Source organism: Trachypithecus francoisi, unplaced genomic scaffold, assembly GCF_009764315.1.
Source record: "Trachypithecus francoisi isolate TF-2019V2 unplaced genomic scaffold, Tfra_2.0 Contig01580, whole genome shotgun sequence".
In the NCBI taxonomy this organism is placed as follows: Eukaryota; Metazoa; Chordata; class Mammalia; order Primates; family Cercopithecidae; genus Trachypithecus; species Trachypithecus francoisi.
Genome location: NW_022681443.1, coordinates 175,884 through 194,862, shown reverse-complemented (window position 1 = coordinate 194,862; position 18,979 = coordinate 175,884).

Here is an 18,979-nt window from a genome sequence, read left to right as displayed (position 1 = left end):
GTGCAGTCTTGGCTCACTGCAACCTCTGCCTCCCAGGTTCAAGCCATTCTCCTGCCTCAGCCTCCCAAGTAGCTGGGATTACAGGTGCCTGCAACCACGCCTGGATAATTTTTTTCGTAGTTTTAGTAGAGACGGGCTTTCACCATATTGGCCAGGCTGGTCTCGAACTCCTGACCTCAGGCAATCTGTCCGCCTCGGCCTCCCAAAGTGCTGGGAGGAATGGGTTCTCGCTGGTGTCAGCCAGCAGCTCCTTGGATTCCGATGAGTCACCCTGGCTTTGAACCTCAGTGCCTCCACCCGTGAGCTGCAGCAGCGTCAGTCAGGCTCAGCATTCCCATCTGTAAAATAGGGATACCGTGGAATGTCTCAGCAGCTTAGGAAGATCAGAGAGAGCAAGGTCAGAAGACAGGGGCTTGCTGTGTTTTCTTGAGATTTAGGAGAGATGATCTTAGGGAGGGAAACTCAAACCTGGATACACACCAGCCTCACCTGGGGTACCTGTTAAGATACAGACTCCCAAGTTCTGAGTCTGTCTCTCCAATGGAGGGACCTGGAATCATTATTTCAAACATGCTGTCAGATGCCTGTGACCCCAGTAAGTGCCATGCTGTCCTCCAGGTCCTGTAAAGGTATCAGGACATGCTCTGGCCTTTGGCCTTCAGTGAAGTTCTTTTAAGTAACACGGAAACCACTTCTTTGCTTGCTATTGAAGGCATGATGTCACCCAGTGCCTCTTACACCAGAGCACGTAAGACCTTTCATCTGGCATGGTGTTAAGAAAACCTGTCTCACTAAGAAACTGACATGCTTCTCCTTTTCCAGTAAGGAGAACTGAGTAATGTATCCTGTTTCCCTTTTTGCCCCAGCTGCCAGGAAGCTCAGGCAAATCCGAATCTTATCAGCAACAACTCATCATTTGGCATATTTCCCTCTGCTTTTCTTCTTGATCTTGATCTTCCACTTTCCTATTCCTAGCTTTTTGTGTATGTGGGAGATGGAGATTCTCAATATAAAAGGAAAGGAGGAGGGAAGGAAGAAAGGCAGAATAAAGATCTCCATCATGGAAGACCACACTTAAAATGTTGGCCGCCAGCCCTCTGTGTGCCCTCGGGTCACTCACTCTCACTCTCTGATTCCCTCTAACCTTCTCACCCCCACCAGTCTCCCCTGCAGCCTCCCCTTTCTCTGTCTTCCCTGAAATGTTTATTCCCTTATTCATTTAACACATATTTATGGAGTACCTATCTGTTCTGCTCCATAACAAACGACTTCGAAATGTCTTAGTGGATTTAAACAACATTGATTTTGCTCACGAATCTGCAGTCTAGGCAGGGTCCCCCTGGGAGAGCCGGTCTCTGCTCTTCTCAAGGTCGGCTGGGGTGTTAATATCTGAAGGCTCCAACATGCGTCATTTCTTGGTGTTGGGGGAACACTATTTTCAAAATCTTCCCATCTAACTATTTTGAAATATACAAAAATCGACCGCTGTAGACTTCCTGCTATGTTTTAGAACAATAGAGATGATTCCTCCTATCTGGCTGTCATTTTGTACTTGTTAACCAATCTCTCCCTCCCATCTGCTCCCTGATCCCCTTTCTATCCTCTGGTGACCACCATTCTACTCTCTGCCTCTGTGAGATCAACTTTTTAGCTCCTACATATGAGAGACAATATGCAGTATTTGTCTTCCTGCGCCTGACTTAATTCACTAACATGATGTCTTCCAGACTCATCCGTGTTGTCGCAAATGATGATATTTCATTATTTTTTATGGCTGAATAATATTCCACTGTGTATATATACCACATTTTCTTTATCCATTCATCCACTGATAGACACTTAGGTTGCTCCCATATCTTGGCTATTGTGAATAATGACACAATAAACATGGGAGTACAGACATCTCTTCATTTTCTTCCTCTGGACATATACCCAAGAGTGGGATTGCAGGATCATGTGGTAGTGCTAGTTGCAGTTGTTTGAGGAACCTCCGGGCTGTTTTCCATAACAGCTGTACTGATTTACATCCCCACCAACAGTGGCCGAGTTCTCCTTTCTCTGCATTCTTGCCAACATTTGCCATGTTCTGTCTTTTTGATTATAGCAATTTTAACTGGGGTGAGATAATATCTTACTGTGCTTTTATTGCATTTCCCTGATGATTGGCAATGTTGAGCATTTGTTTTTCATATATCTGTGGGCTATCTGTATGTTTTCTTTTGAGAAATGTCTATCCAAGTCTTTTGCTCATTTAAAAATTGTATTTTTTTTCCTGTTGAGTTGTTTGAGCTCCTTCTGTGTTCTGGATATTGAACCTTTGTTGGGTGGATAGTTTGCAAATATTCTCTCCCATTCTGTAGGCTGCCTCTTCTCTCTGTTGTTTCCTTTGCTAAGCAGATGTTTTTGGTTTGTTGCTTTGTCCATTTGTCTATTTTTGCTTTTGTTACCTGTGCTCTCGAGGTCTTATAAAACAAAACAAAACAAAACAAACAAACAAAAAAACACTTTGTCCAGACCAATGTCCTGAAGCATTTTCTCTATGCTTTCTTCTAGTAGTTTCATAGTTTCGAGTCTTCCATTTGTGTATTTAATCCATTTGGAGCTGATTTTTGTGTGTGGTGTGAGATAGGGGTCTAGGTTCATTCTTCTACATGCTGATACCCAATTTTTCTGGCATCACTTACTGAAGAGACTGTCCTTTCCCCAACGTATATTCTTGGTGCCTTTGTAAAAAATCATTTGGCTATAAATACCTGGATTTATATCTGGGTTTTCTCTTCTGTTCCATTGGTCTATGTGTCCATTTTGTTTTTGCTTTTGTTTTCTGAGACAGAGTCTTACTCTCTTGCCCAGGCTGGAGTGTAGTGGTGTGATCTCGGCTCACTGCAACCTCCACCTCCCAGGTTCAAGCAATCCTCCCACCTCAGCCTCCCGAGTAGCTAGGAATAGAGGCATGAGCCACCATGCTTGGCTGATTTTTGTATTTTTAGTAGAGATGGGGTTTCACCTTCTTGGCCAGGCTGGTCTTGAACTCCTGACCTCAGGTGAACTCTTGCCTCGGCCTCCCAAAGTGCTGGGAATACAGGTGTAAGCCACTGCGCCTGGCCTATGTGTCTATTTTTATGCCAGTACCATGCTGTTTTGGTTACTATAACCTGGTGGTATATTTTGAAGTCAGGTAGTGTGATGCCTCCAGCTTTCTTGCTTTTGCTCAAAGGCCCTGAATGATTTGTCCATACAGATTGCACACAGATTTTAGGAGTTTTTTTTCTATTTCTGTGATGAATGTCATTGGTATTTTGGTAGAGATTATATAGAATCTGTAGATCCCTTTGGGTGGTATGGACATTTTAACAATATTAATTCTTCCAATCAATGATCATGGGTTATTTTTTCATGATTTTGTGTCCTCTTGAGTTTCTCTCATCAGGGTTTTATAATTTTCATCATAGAGCTCTTTTACCTCTTGGGTTAAATTTATTCATGGCCAGGCATGGTGGTTCACACCTGTAATCCCAGAACTTTGGGAAGCCGAGGTGGGCAGATCATGAGGTCAGGAGATTGAGACCATACAGGCTAACATGGTAAAACCCTGTCTCTACTAAAATAATAATAATAATAAGAAGAAGAAGAAGAAGAAGAAGCCGGGCGTGGTGGTGGGCACCTGTAGTCCCAGCTACTTGAGAGGCTGAGGCAGGAGAATGGCGTGAACCCGGGAGGCGGAGCTTGCAGTGAGCAGAGATCGCACCACTGCACTCCAGCCTGGGCAACAGAGCGAGACTCCGTCTCAAAAAAAAAGAAAAAAATTATTCATAAGTGTTTTATTATTATTTTTTCAGCTATTATTAAATGGGATTCCCCTCTTCTTTTTCAAATTGCTTCTTACCCGTATAAAGAAACATTCCTGATTTTTGTATGTTGATTTTATATCTTGCAACTTCACTGAATTTATTAGTTCTAACCATTTTTGAATGGAGTGTTTGGGTTTTTGTAAATATAAGATCATGTCATCTGCAAAAAGGGACCATTTTACATCCTCCTTTCCAGTTTGGATGCCAGTTTTTTCTTTCTCTTGCCCAACTGCTCTGGGTAGGACTAGCGTTTCAATTTTGCAAACTTAAAAAAGTTGCACATTGTGAATGTACTTAATGTCACTGAACTTTACACTTCAAATGGTAAAAATGGTGTATTTTCTGTTATGTATATTTCACTACAATTAAAACAACACAAACGAAGCCCTATAGAAAAGTTTTAAAAAAGGCCACCAAAACCCCTAGAAAGCTCTGGGAGGCACCCAGTGCGAGACCCGCGCAGAGGGGCTAAGGCCTGAGATCAGGCCACCAAGTCGGGCAGACACGGCCAGCTCCTCCTTGTTACTGCTGGCTGCCCCACTGTAGTGAGCTTTCCTCTCTGGGCGTCAGTTTCCTTTTCTGTAAAAATGGGGTTAGTGGCCTGGCGCAGTGGCTCATGCCTGTAATTCCAGCATTTTGGGAGGCTGAGGTGGGTGGATCACCTGAGGTCAGGAGTTGGAGACCAGCCTGACCAACATGGAGAAACGCCATGTCTACTAAAAACACTAGCTACTCAGGAGGCTGAGACGGGAGAATCGCTTGAACTCGGGAGGTGGAGGTTGCAGTGAGCAGAGATCGTACCACTGCACTCCAGCCTGAGTGATGGAGCGAGACTCCGTCTCAAAAAAACCCACAAAAACCAAAAAACAAAAAAACAGGAGTTAGTGACGACGCCTCCCTCAAGGGAAGGTTGTTTTTGTTTCATTTTTTCAAACAAGGGAAGTTTTGCAGAATGTAATGAAATAATCCATGTAAGGCAGTCAGCACAGAGAGCGGCCACCGAAGGGAGTGGGCCTGAGGTCTCTCAGCTCTCCAGAGCCGGAGCCACAGGAGGAGCCAGACCGGAGACCGGGCAGAGTCTGACCCTCTTGCCCCACCCCTCGTCGGTTTCCTCGGTGACCAAAGCCAGCCCGCGGGCTCCCCTGCGTGGTCGCCGTGGGGATGGCACTCAGAGAACCCACCGCCTGGGGCTCCCCTGTGAAGGAGGGGACCTCTGAGGGTCCTTCAGCCCCAACACCCAGGGATCCATGGGGCTGGATTCTGGCCGGGGACAGGGCTGGACCCCTAGGAGCCCGTCACATGGGGCAGGCAATCCAATCCAGGATGATTCCGCTGACACGTAACGAGTTCTTGAAGTAGTATGAACGGGAGCGGTAAGGATGGATTCCACATGGGGAGAACTGGGGAAGGGGTTGTCAGGTGTGGGGGTTGGGTTAGGAAAGCTGGCTTGGAAGTGGGAAGAGCATCGGATGGTGGAGACTGGGCGACCTTTGTGTACAGTGGTGGGCAGGAGCACATGCTTAATGCTGAGTGAGTGTATGAGTGTGGCTTTAGCAGGAAGCAGGGGGGATGAACCTCAAAAGAGAAATGGGCCAGGTGCCCACACCTGTAATCCCAGCACTTTGAGAGGCCGAGGCCAGCGGATCATCTGAGGTCAAGAGTTTGAGACCAACCTGGCCAACATGGTGAAACCCTGTCTCTACTAAAAATAGAAAAATTAGCTGGGTGTGGTGGTGCGCCCCTGTAATCCCAGCTACTTGGGAGTCCCAGGCAGGAGAATCGCTTGAACCTGGGAGGCGGAGGTTGCAGTGAGCTGAGATCTCACCACTGCACTCCAGCCTGGGCCATAGAGTAAGACTGTTTAAAAAAAAAAAAAAAGAGAGAGAGAAATGGGAGCCAGGTGGTGAGAGGCTCTGAATGCCAGAACACCATTTACTCTTCCTATTTTTTTTGGATTGGCAATAGGTAAGAAGAAACCCTCCTTGGTGGGAAATGTCTCTTGTGCCAGATGCCACCAAGGGGTCTTTCAATGCCTTGTCCCAAGTGCTCCTCAGTGCAGCCCATCTGGGTCACACACCAGATGGTGGTGAGCCGAGAACCAGGAACCAAGGTGAGCCCTGATTTACAGTTTAGAAAGGTCACTCTGGCTGTCATGTGAAGGAAGGACTTGATGGACAGATTAAATGCAGACAGGCCTGTTAGGAGGCTGTTACAGAGGCCCCGGACAGGGATGCTGATGGTTGGGGGTAGGCTCACTCAACAGCTATTCTCAACTCCCTCTCCAGCTCTCCTTTCTCTACTAACTACAGAGTCTGTAAAAGCTAAATTGTTACTTCCCAGCCTCCTTTCAGGCCAAGGATGGCCATGTGACCTTTCTGGCCAACCAGGATGCCTGGAGAGGGTGGCCCTTCCTGAATAAAAGGAAATTCTCATGAGGAGAAGTCAGTGTTTGGCCTCCTTCCCTGCTGCTTGGAAAGTGGGTGTGAGGCTGGTAGGTGCAGCCAACTTGTAGCTCTCAACAGTAAGCATGAGGGGCAGAGCAAGTGCTGAGGGTGATGGAACCAAAACACAAAAGGGCCCAGGTTTCTGACAGTACTGCTGGGCTGCAGCTCGTCCCGGGCTGCCTCCTGACACCCTACTGAGTGACATCAAGTAACCCCTGCCTGTGCAAGCCCTGCTGCTTGTTGGCAGTGGAGTATGAGTGTGCTGACACATGGAGTGAGGTAGAGGAGCCCAAACCAGTGCAAGGAGAGGACTGGAAAAGTATTGAAAAAGGGAGGGAGTGGCCCTAGCCAAGTGATGCAGAGAGGCAGGGTAGGAGTGGGCTAGAGGCCATGGTCGACTCACTCACCTTCCATTCTACCCCTGCTCCACCCTCCTATACTGCAGAGGCTAGCAAGCTAAAGCCACCCTTTCTCCCGGATCCCTTGCAGCTATGATTCTGGATGTGAATTAGATCCTACCAATGGGATTTGCTCCCATGAGATTTGGAAGGCAATTGTCTTCTTGTTGCTCTTGGCAGTCATTGCTGGCAAGTGACCTTGTGGGTGTCAAGAAGCAGTTGTATTAGAGGAGGCAGTGCTGGACCCTGTGTCATAGTGTCTGGACTCCCACTTCCTGAGGCTCAAGATTCAAGTACAGCAGTGGTGGTAGCATCCTAACCCCTGGGTGGCAGCCACAGTGGAGGGTTTGGGGGTGGCCCCTGACTCCTCACCTTCTTGTCTGTGGCCTCGGTGGAAGTCCCTCTTGGTCAGTTCTGCGGTGTTCTGGAAGTCATTTCTGGAAACCTGCTCTGGAGCATGCTCCCTGAGTATATCTTATGATGTTGTAGGCACTGAATTTCCTATGTTCAATCTCTTTCTGCTTAAGATACCTAATGTGGCTTCTGGTCCTTACACTGAAACATGATTGATACAAGGACCAAGAAGTGACCTTTGGATTTAGAAATCTGGATGTCATACATAGGTGAGCCTTGAGGGAGCATTTTCACTGGAGTGGTGGTGTACGGCCGTCCATTGTAGGAGCCCTGTTAGCACCTGTATTAATTTGCCACGGCTGCCATGTCAAAGGACCACAGATCGGGAGGCTTCAATAACAGGAATGTACTTTCTCACAGCTCTGGAGTCTGGAGTCCAAGATCAATGTGTCAGCAGGGTTGTTTCTTCTGAGGGCTCCCCTTGGCTGATAGTCGCCGTCTTCTCCCTGTGTCCCCATGTGGGCTTCCCTCTGTGTGTGTCTGTGTCCTAATCTCTTCTTATGTGGACACCAGGCATGCTGGGTGAGGGTCCACTTTCATGAACCCACTCTACCTGAATCGTCTCTTTTTTCTTTTCTTTTCTTTTTTTTTGTTTTTTGAGACCGAGTCTCGCTCTGTCTCCCAGGCTGGAGTGCAATGGCGCGATCTCTGCTCACTGTAGTCTCTGCCTCCTGGGTTCAAGCAATTCTCCTGCCTCAGCCTCCCAAGTAGCTGGAATTATAGGCATGCACCACCATGCCTGGATAATTTTTGTATTGTTAGTAGAGACAGCGTTTCACCACATTGACCAGGCTGATGTTGAATTCCTCACTTCATGATCCACCCGCCTTGGCCTCCCAAAGTGCTGGGATGAATCACCTCTTTTAAGACCCTGTCTCCAAATACAGTCACAGGTGGAGGTACTGGGGCTTCAACATATGAATTTTAGGGGAACACAATTCAGTCTGCAGTTCCCCTAAAAACATGCTGTAATCCACAGAAGTGGGTCAAACCCCAGAAGGATACTGCTGTGGCAGAGGATGGAGATTTAGCTTCCAAGGTTTTGGCTCCCTGGGGTTCCTGGTCCCCAGCCCTCCTTGGCCCAGTCTCCAGATTCCCCATCTTTGTGTGCCAATACTGGTGTCCAATCTTACTCTCACTGACCATGGAGGAAACCAGACTGCATTGGGCACTTCCTGGAAGCGAGGGCAGGGAGGAGAGGTAGGGCGGGTGGATGGCAGCTGGAGGGGTCCCGAAGACAAAACCCCTGGGCTGCTTCTTTGTAAGATGGGAGAGACCAGATGTGAGATGAGGGAGTCAGTAGAACGAGGTTGAGGACATTGGAGAAAGAGCAGAGTAATACCCTAGAAGTGGGGAGAGGAATACAAGATAAAAAGGAGAAAGCCAGACCCACCACACTCATGCTGACATTTATCCAGTGTCTGCTATGTGCCAGTTTCCTTCTAGGTACATGACACACATACTTGTACCCCGTGCTCATGGCTATCCAGAGAGGGAAGTGCCCCCATCAGCAATGGGAGACCAGTTTGCAGAGGTGAAGCCACTCACTGGGGACACATGGCCAGTTAGCAGAGGAGGCGGGTGGAGACACAGCCTGACCCCAGAGCCCATGAGTAGGAGAGGTAGGAAATTGGAGGAAGAGGACACAGTCATCTTGAGATGGGCTTGAGCAGAGTGGAGACTGAGGTCACCTCTGGAAGGAGAGGTTGGTGTTTGAGAATGGCGTTGGTGGGAGGTGGGGAGTAGGGGTGAGAGAGAGCCCCTTAGCATTCAGCAAGGGTCCTTGCTGAGGCTGAAAGTGGAGTTTGCCCCCTAGACTTTCTCCCACTACTCTCTGCTGCTGCTGGGCGGATGGGGTGTTGAGCTGCATTCCTTCCCTGGGTGGCCTCCTACTGCTTTAAATACTGCCTTAGTCTCTGGAGTCATAAAAGAAATGGAAGAAAACACAAATAAACGGAATGACATCTTGTGTTCATGGAATGGAAGAATCAGTATTGTTAAAATGTTTGTAGCACCCAAAGAGAGCTACAGATTCAGTGCAATCCTTATCAAAATCCCAATGTCATTTTTCACAGAAAAAAATACCCTAAAATTTTTATGGAACTACAAAAGGCCCTGAGTAGCCAAAGCAATCTAGAACAAAAAGAACAAAGCTGGAGGCATCACACTACCTGATTTCAAAATATACTATGAAGCTATAATAATCAAGGCAGCATGGTGCTGGCTTAAAATCAGACACATAGACCAAATGGAGTACAATAGAGAGTCCATAAACACGTTCATGCATTTCCAGTCAATTGATTTTCAACAAAGGTGCCAAGAACACACAATGGGGAAAGGATGGTCTCTTCAATAAATTTTGCTGGGAAAACTGGGTATCCACATGCAGAAGAATGAAACTGGACCCTTACCTCACACCGTATACAATATCAACACAAAGCTTAAACATAAGACTTGAAACTGTAAAACTACTAGAAGAAAATAGGAAAAAAGCTGCTTGGCATTGGGAGCCATAATTTTTTTGGCTATAACCCCAAAACACAGGCAACAAAAGCAAAAATAAGCAAGTGGTATTGCATCACAATAAAAAGCTGCACAGCAAAAGAGACAATCAGCATAGTGAAGAAACAACCTGTGGAATGGTTGAAAATATTTGCAAATCATAATCTGATAAGGGTTTAATATCCAGAATATATAAGAAACTCAAACAACTTAATAGCAAGAAAACAAATAACCTGATTAAAAAATGAGCAGATGACATGAATAGACATTTCTACAAAGAAGACATACAAACGTCCAACAGATATATGAAAAATGTTCAACATCACTAATCATCAGGGAAATGCAAATTAAAACTGGAACGAGATATGATCTTGCCTATTAGAATGACTGTTATCAAAAAGGCAAAAGATAACAAGTGTTGCCTAGGACACAGAAAAGGAAACCCTTGTATACTATTGGTGGGAATGTCACTTAGTACAGCCATTATGAAAAACAGTATGGAGTTTCCTCAAAAAACCAAAAATAAAACTACCATATGATCTAGCTATCCCACTTCTGGGTGTATATCCAAAGGAAATAAAATATTGAAGAGATATCTGCATGCTCGTGCTCATTGCAGCATTATTCATAATAGCCAAGCTATGGGAGCAACCTGGGCATCTATCAGTGGATGAATGGATAGAGAAAATGTACATATACACAGTGGAATATTCTTCGGCCGTAAACAATAATGAAATAACGCCAGGCACGGTGGCTGGGAGGTAGAGGCAGGTGGATTGCTTGAGGTCAGGAGTTCGAGACCAGCCTGGCCAAGATGGTGAAATCTCAACGCTACTAAAAAATACAAAAATTAGCCCCATGTGGTGGTGCGTGCCTGTAATCCCAGCTACTTGGGAGGCTGAGGCCGAAGAATTGCTTGAACCCGGGAGGTGGAGGTTGCAGTGAGCCAAGATCGTGCCACTGCATTCCAGCCTAGGTGACAGAGGAAGACTCTATCTAAAAAAAAAAAAGAAAAAAGAAAGAAATATCATTATTTGTGACAACATGGATGAGATTGGAGGACATTATGCTAAGTAAAGTAAGCCAAGCACAAAACGACAAATACTGCATGACTTCTCTTATATGTAGAATCTAAAAAAATTTGAACTCAGAGAAGCAGAGAGTAGAATGGTGGTTGGCAGGGGTGGGGTGGAGGGTGGAAATGGAGAGATGTTGGTCAAAGGGCACAGAGTTTCCTTTAGACAGGGTTAATAGGTCCTGGTGATTTCTTGTACATCATAGGACTATAATGAAAAACAATAGGCTATATAAGTGAAAATTGCTAAGGGAGTCTATCTTATATGTTATCATCACAAAAAAAATTATGTGAGTTAATGCGCATGTTAATTAGCTTGATAGAATCACTTCACTATGTATACATATATCAAAAGATCACATTGTACCCCCTAAACAGATGCATTATTTATTTATTTATTTAGCTATTTATTTTTAAGATGGAGTCTTTCTTTTGTTGCCCAGGCTAGAGTGCAATGGTGCGATTTCGGCTCACTGCAACCTCCACCTCTTGGGTTCAAGTGATTTCCTGCCTCAGCCTACCGAGTAGCTGGGATTACAGATGCCCGCTACCATGCCCACCTAATTTTTGTATTTTTAGTGGAGACGGGGTTTCACCATGTTGGACAGGCTGCTCTCGAACCCCTGACCACAGGTGATCCACCTGTCTCAGCCTCCCAAAGTATTGGGATTACAGGCGTGAGCCACTGCACCCGGCCAATAGATGTGTTTTTTATTTGCCAACTATACCTTAATAAAGGTGTAGTTGGGAGAAAAACAAAGCAAATCCCAAACATCATAGCATTTCACACAAACAAACAGAAATAAATACTGTCTCAGTCTGTTCCGGCTGCTATAACTGGGTGCCATAGACTGGGTGGTTTATAAACAACAGAAACAGCCAGGCACTGGTGGCTCATGCCTGTAATCCCAGCACTTTGGGAGGCTGAGGCAGGCAGATCACCTGAGGTCAGGAGTTTGAGACCAGCCTGGCCAACACAGTGAAACCCCGTTTCTACCAAAAAAATTAGCAAGGCAGGTTGGTGTAGCGCATGCCTGTAATCCCAGCTACTGGGGAGGCTGAAGTGAAGAATCACTTGAACCCGGGAGGCGGAGGTTGCAGTGAGCTGAGATCTTGCCACTGCACTCCAGCCTGGGCGACAGAGTGAGACAGTGTCTCAAAAAACAAAACAAAACAACCCCAAAAACTCATTTCTCAGAGTTCTGGAACCTGGGGAGTCCAAGACCACGGTGCTGGCAGATTCAATGTCCGGTGAGACCTGCTTTCTGGTTCATAGATGGTGATCTTGTCACTGCATCCTCACGTGGTGGAAGGGGCTAGTTAGCTCTAGGGACCTGTATTATAAAGGTGATAAGCCCACTTACGAGGGCTCTTCCATGATGACCTAATCATCTCCCAAAGGCTTCTCCTCCAAATGCCATCATGCTGGAATTAGTTTTTGACATATGAATTCAATATATAAATTCTCAGGGATGTAGACAGTCGGTCAATAGCAAATGCCATCTACATTGGGACAAGTCCACGCTCATGCCTCCAGCCTGGACCCTTCCCCTTTTCCAGAATCTTCTATCCAAACACTCAACAGCTCCATGTCCAGCAGGCTTCTCACCCAAAATGTCCAGGACAGAAGCTTGATTCCTGGATGCTGCAAGCCCACTCCTCCCGCGACCGCCCCCTCCTAGTTAAATGGTGCCTCCATCTGCCAAGGTGCTAAGAATGAAACCCAGCATCACTCTTGACTCCCTCAGCAAGTTCTAAAGGCTCTACAATACCAACTCTCCGTCCAGTCACTTCTTACACTTCCCACTATCACCTCCCTGGCCCAAGCCTCCCTCCCCTTGCCTAGACACTGCCATGGCCTCGCCAGGTCTCCCGGCTTCCCCGCTGGTGTCACTGTGGACTATTCCTCACATGGCCACCAGAGGGTGCCTTCTTGATCTGGATTTGCCGGTTTTTCTGCTCACACCCAGAAGAAATCCAAAGTGTGTGAGTGAAGGCTACTTGGTTTTTGTTTTTTTTTTTTGTTTTTTTTTTTTTTTTGAGACGGAGTCTCACTCTGTCGCCCAGGCGGAAGTGCAGTGGCCGGATCTCAGCTCACTGCAAGCTCCACTTCCCGGGTTTACGCCGTTCTTCCAGCCTCAGCCTTCCGAGTAGCTGGGACTACAGGCGCCCGCCACCTCGCCTGGCTAGTTTTTTGTATTTTTTCATGGCGCTTTCACCACCTGTCATTATGATTATACTTATTGCTAGCTTGTTTATTGTCTGTCTCCCAATTGGAATGTGAGCTCCCTGGGGGCAGGGACTTCTATTTGTACACTGCCATTTACCCAGAGAAACGGACCCAGAACGAGCTTGTTAAGGATGGCGTGCTGGCCTGACAGGGGACTTGCTGGCAGGGGCTACTCTTCTCCACCCTTCTCCCCGACTATTCAAGGAGCCTTTCCCTCCAATCTCCATGTCCAGATGCCCAGCATCAGAAGCCCCTGGCCCACCCAGAGCTGGAGGATGGACACCTGTGGCCAGGGCTTGAGGATAAAGGCAGGAACCGCAGGGCCATGGGGAAGGGAGGGTGATTTTTTGAGTGAGAATTAAGCCCTGCCCAAGACCTGCCCATGGGAGATGAGATGAAATGGGGACGGAGGGGTGCATTGTTTGGAGAGCAGAAGCCGTCCCACGTCTCCCTGACTCTGTGGACTAGCGTAGGGATCCCCAGAGAAGCTTCATCTGTATTTACAGCTGCTCCCCATTGCTCACATTATTGCCTGAGCTCCTTCTCCTGTCAGATCAGCGGTGGCATAAGATTCTCATAGGAGCACGAACCCCATTGTGAACTGCGCATACGAGGGATCTGGGTTGCAGGCTCCTGATGAGAATCTAATGCCTGATGATGATGTGTCACTGTCTCCCGTCACCCCCAGATGGGACTGTCTAGTTGGAGGAAAACAAGCTCAGGGCTCCCACCGATTCTACATGATGGTGAGTTGCATAATTTCATTATGTATTACAATGAAATAATAATAGAAATAAAGTGCACAATAAATGTGCTTGAATCATCCCCCCAAATCCGTGGAAAAACGGTCTTCCACGAAACCAGTCCCTAGTGCCTAAAAGGTTGGGGACCGCTGGCCTAGAGCAATGGCGGGTGCAGACCTCGGGGTGTTCGGTGCCTGAAGGTGGACAGGCAAGTTGGGGCTGGAACTTTGTTCCTACCCTTCCACGATAAGGTTGGGGTGGGCTAAGAAAGGGAGGGGGTGAGTGGTGACTGCTGAGGGCCTGGGGGGGCACCCCAATGCCCAGTCTTGGAGGAGGAAGAGGATTTGGTTGGGTAGGAAAGAGAGGGGGGCTTTGTCCCCGGGCAACGGGGAAAACAGGATGCCATGCGCAATCTGGAAATCTCGCAGCGCCCTCTCCCGGTGTAGCAGGACGAGCCGCAGACAAAACTCCTCAGACACCGGATTAAAGAAGGAAGAGGTTTTTTATTCGGCCGGGAGCGTCGGCAGACTAGCCATCCTGGCTAACACGGTGAAACCCCGTCTCTACTTAAAAAAAAAACAAAAAACTAGCCGGGCAAGGTGGCGGCGCCTGTAGTCCCAGTTACCCGGGAGGCTGAGGCAGGAGAATGGCGTGAACCTGGGAGGCGGAGCTTGCAGTGAGCTGAGATCCGGCCACAGCACTCCAGCCTGGGTGACAGAGCGAGACTCCGTCTCAAAAAAAAAAAAAAAAAAAAAAAAGAGAACCGAGCTCCCTGAGAAAGAAATATTTGGCCTTTTTAAAGGCTTACAACTTGAAGGGGTCCACGTGAAAAGGTCGTGATAAATCGAGCAAGCGTGGGAAACGTGACTGGCGGCTACATGCATCTGCTAACAAAAAGTTTTACAATGGTTTTTTCATACAGTGTCTGGAATTTACAGATAACACAAGTAGTTTAGGCCAGGAGTTGATGTTATTATTATTACTTTGTTTAACTCCTAGGGCTGGGTGGTGGTGCCAAAGTTGTCTGGCTATTTATCTTACTTTTGTTTCTTTCTCGCTTTCCTCCTGTCTTGTGAACTAGGCAAGGTGTGGGGAGGAGGGCAGCAGGAGTAGTAGTGGTCTCCTTCCTTACCGGCTCTACATTCCCAGGGAGAAATGCGAAGTTCTAAATAAAGCTTCAAGGTGGAGAGCCAGAGAAGGTGGTCGATCATGAAATATTTCAGAGAGAGGAGTCACGAGGCCCTGAGGGTGGCAGAGGCTGCCCAGAGGAAAAGCACCAAGAGCACCACCCAGCCCGGAACTAGCTTTAAATCCATGCCCAGGTTTTGTATGAGCCTTGCTGGAGGAATATACATCCAGAGTCAATTGTGTTGGTCAATAGGTACTGTTAACTGAAAAAAACAAAACAAACAAACAAAACCCCACAATTTATATATTTAGAAAGAAGATTTTATTTCTTTAAAGAGTTACAGCCTGCAAGGTGGCCATCCTGCACATGGCATGTGGCAGGGCCGGAGACAGGCACTTCGAAAGAGGAGGGGTTGGGGCAGGAGCTTTATGCTAAAGGAGTTGGCTAAACACACATATTCAACAAGCTACAGGAGGAGCTATGCATATTCATAAAGGCGGCCCTGATGGATGCATATTGAACAAACATGCATGAAATATATGACCCATGTTCACTTTGGGATGGAAACTTAACATTTAAATGCATTACACTGAGGTCCTGTACCACTAAAGGTCTTCAGAACACAGGTGCGGAACTTCGTAAACAGGTCAGAACTGGTCCATGGTCTGTGGTCTTCTAATCTGGAGAAAGTTACTGAAATCAGTCTCTTCTCCAATGAAGGCTGGAATTAGGGCCTGGAGCAGGGGCTCAGTTGCTCAGTGTAGGGGCCCTGGATGAGCTGTGATTGTTTTCATCTGGCTTATCTCGAGGCCGTGCTTGTTTAACTGCTAGCGCAAAAGAAACACCTGTGGCAGGCAGAACAGAGTTTACGGTATAAGTGTGGGGTGTGTGACCTCACCTTTGCCTGGCAGGGCTTGAGGTCCTGGTTATAATCCAGTATTGTGATGCCACAAAGTCTGTTCTGTCCATCTGATGGTTCTTTTTAAAATTTATGATTCTGTTTTAACATTACTGTGGTCAGTTGTGTCTAAACTGCGAAAGGGAGGTGTATAATGAGGCGTGTCTGACCTCCCCTTTCATCACGGCTGGGATCTCAGTTTTAAAAGTTTTTCTGTGCCGGGTGCAGTGGCTCATGCCTGTAATTTCAGCACTTTGGGAGGCAGAGGCAGGGGCATCACTTGAGGTCAGGAGTCCGAGACTAGCCTGGCCAACATGGTGAAACCCCATCTCTACTAAAATGCAAAAATTAGCTGGGTGTGGTGGTGGTGGGCACCTGTAATCCCAGCTACTCAGGAGGCTGAGGCAGGAGAATCATTTGAACCTGGGAGTCAGAGGTTACAGTGAGCCGAGATAGTGCCACTGCACTGCAGCCTGGGTGACAGAGCGAGACTCCGTCTCAAAAAAAAAATAAATAAATAAAAAATAAATAAATAAAATAAAAGTTTTTCTGAGGTCCCTTTGGCCAAGCAGTGGTCCGTTTAGTCAGTTGGGGGGCTTATAATTGTATTTTTAGTTTACAGTAGCCATCTGGAAAACTATAAAGTTGAATCTACCTTACATTGTGCATGTCAAATAATTCAATGTAACAAATGAAACCACAAAACTGTAAGAAGAAACTATAGTAAACTGTTTGAAAAATGTAATTTCAGAGCGGCAAAGACCTTTCTAAAAATCACAAAGAACCCAGAAGCCATAAAAGAGAAGATTGACTAACCAAACTATTTAAATATGCGAAGTCCACGTGGCTCAAGACACCATCAGTTAAGCCAAAGTGCCAGTGGCCATCCGGGAACACATGGCTGTAACTTGTGTGACAGACCAGAAGTGAGTTCCCCTAACATGAAAATCAATGAAAAAGACCAACACCTATTAAGAAAATAGGCAAAAGATATGAAAACACAGTTTACAGGAAAAGGAACTACAAATAGTTTTTGTTGTTGTTGTTGTTTTTGTTGTTTTTTGAGGTGGAGTTTCTCTCTGTCGCCCAGGCTGGAGTGCAGTGGCGCGATCTCCACTTATTGCAACCTCCACCTCCCAGGTTCAAGTGATTCTCCTCCCTCAGCCTCCCAAGTAGCTAGGATTACAGGTGCCCACCACCATGCCTGGCTAATTTTTGTATTTTTAGTAGAGACTGGGTTTCACTGTGTTGGCCAGCCAAGTCTCAAACTCCTGGTCTCAAGCGATCCAAAGTGCTGGGATTACAGGCATGAGCCACGGTGCCTGGCCACAGATGGCTTTTAACCCTCCAAAAAGATGCCTATCCTACGAAAAGAAATGCACATCAAAACTCCAGTACAATGTGGTTTATTGCCTACTGGGGTGTCATAAATAAGAACATTGCCCAAAACACCGTATTGGTGGGGAAGCCAGTTTTCCCACACACCGCTGGCGGGAGGATGGATGGATAGAACCCCAGTGGAGGGCAATTTGACACTGATGCACGCATCCTGTCACCCAGCAAACCCCCTGTTGGGGAAGGCTGCTTTCAGATACTTGCGTCTGGGGGAAGTGGCGTGTGTGCACTGTTATTCATGGCAGCTTTGCCATGTTAGGAAAAGGTGGGGAATCCTATCCTTCCTTCAACAGGAACTAATCAAATTAATTCTAGCAAGTCTACACAATGGACTCCTGTTCATATAGAGGAAGTTCTTCATCAACTAACGTGGGACAAACTTCAAAGTAAATAGTTAATGGAAACCAACAAGGTACAGGATAGCTTGGGATGAGAGACAGGAAGTGGAGAATGCTTGCTTCCGCTGGAACAGCTCTGGAGGGACATAGATACATCAGTGACAGAGGTGGCCTCTGGAAGGGGAATTGAGTGCTGGGCAGATGGGCTGCAAGGTGGACCTGTGCCTTCTGAATTTTGGACTATGGGATGCATTACCCATTCAAAAGTAGTATGAAAATATGTAAATGTAACAACAAACTTTAAAAACTTTGAAAATGTTTGCTGTCTAGGTTCCAGTTTAGGGGGCTGGGATGATTGTATTGTACTGGGATAGGAGAGACTGTTGGATTCAAGAGGGCGATGGGGTGTCCCAGGTGGGGGTAGGAGGCATCTCCAGTAGGCAGTGGAGAGAGATCTAGGAACCACCCTGACTGAGGCGACCTCAGAGGGTGTACAGAGAAGGGACTGAGACCGAGGCCTGAGACAGGTATAGGAAGCAAGGGTGGTGGTGGTGGTGGGGGGGTGCACCTGCTCAGGGATGGGAGGGGCAGCTCTCATCAGCCCGTCAGTCAGAGAGTGGCCTGTGGGGCCCGCTGGGAGGGCCTTCTGGGACCTGGGGTGTGGGGCAATGGGAACTTGGTTCTGTTCGGTATCCGGGTGTGTCTGGGGCACAGAACCTGGCTTTGGGGGCAGAATCCTGGTTTTCTCATCAGGAAAGTCCCTGATGGAGACAGAGACCTGTATTCTTCATGGGGGATCTTCTAGGAGAAAATTCCCTCCCAGAGGTAGGGAGGTGACTGGAACTGAAGAGCGGCCTGGCACGGTCAACTCAGGGAGCTGGTTTGGGGATTGGGTAGGGGGTAATCAGCGGGAGTTCCATCAGCTCCTAGGAATTTGACCTCAGAGCCCAGTCACTCTGGGAAAACGCTGTCAGGCTGGGAACTCGACTCCAGCCCCTGGGGACTTCCCAGAGCTGGCCAGCCCTCTCTGTCACCTCTCTTGGTTGTGACACTGAATACAGGATGACCCCCAAGGCAGAGTGGACCTGGATGCAAATATTTCCCAGCTCTGACTCCAGGGTGCCAGCCAAAGACATCCTGGGCACCCCCTCAATCAATCCTTCCTTCCTTCCTTCCTTCCTTCCTTCCTTCTCTCTTTTTCTTTCTCTTTCTCTTTCTTTCTTTCTTTCTTTCTTTCTTTCTTTCTTTCTTTCTTTCTTCTTTCTTTCTCTTTCTTTCTCTTTCTCTCTTTTTGTTCATTCTCTTTCTTATTTCTACCACATTTTTTCTTTCTTTCTTTCTTTTTTCTTTCTCTCTTTCTTTCTTTCTCTCTTTCTCTCTTTTTGTTCATTCTCTTTCTTTTTCTTATTTCTACCACATTTTACTGAGTGCTAGCTCTGTGTCAGATCTTGGAATATAGTAAAGATTTTTCAAATGTTGGCTGCTATTTCAATAAAAGGTTAAAATTTTAGCATGATCGAATAATTTCAAAGCTGCATGCATTTGATGACATAACCTAAGGG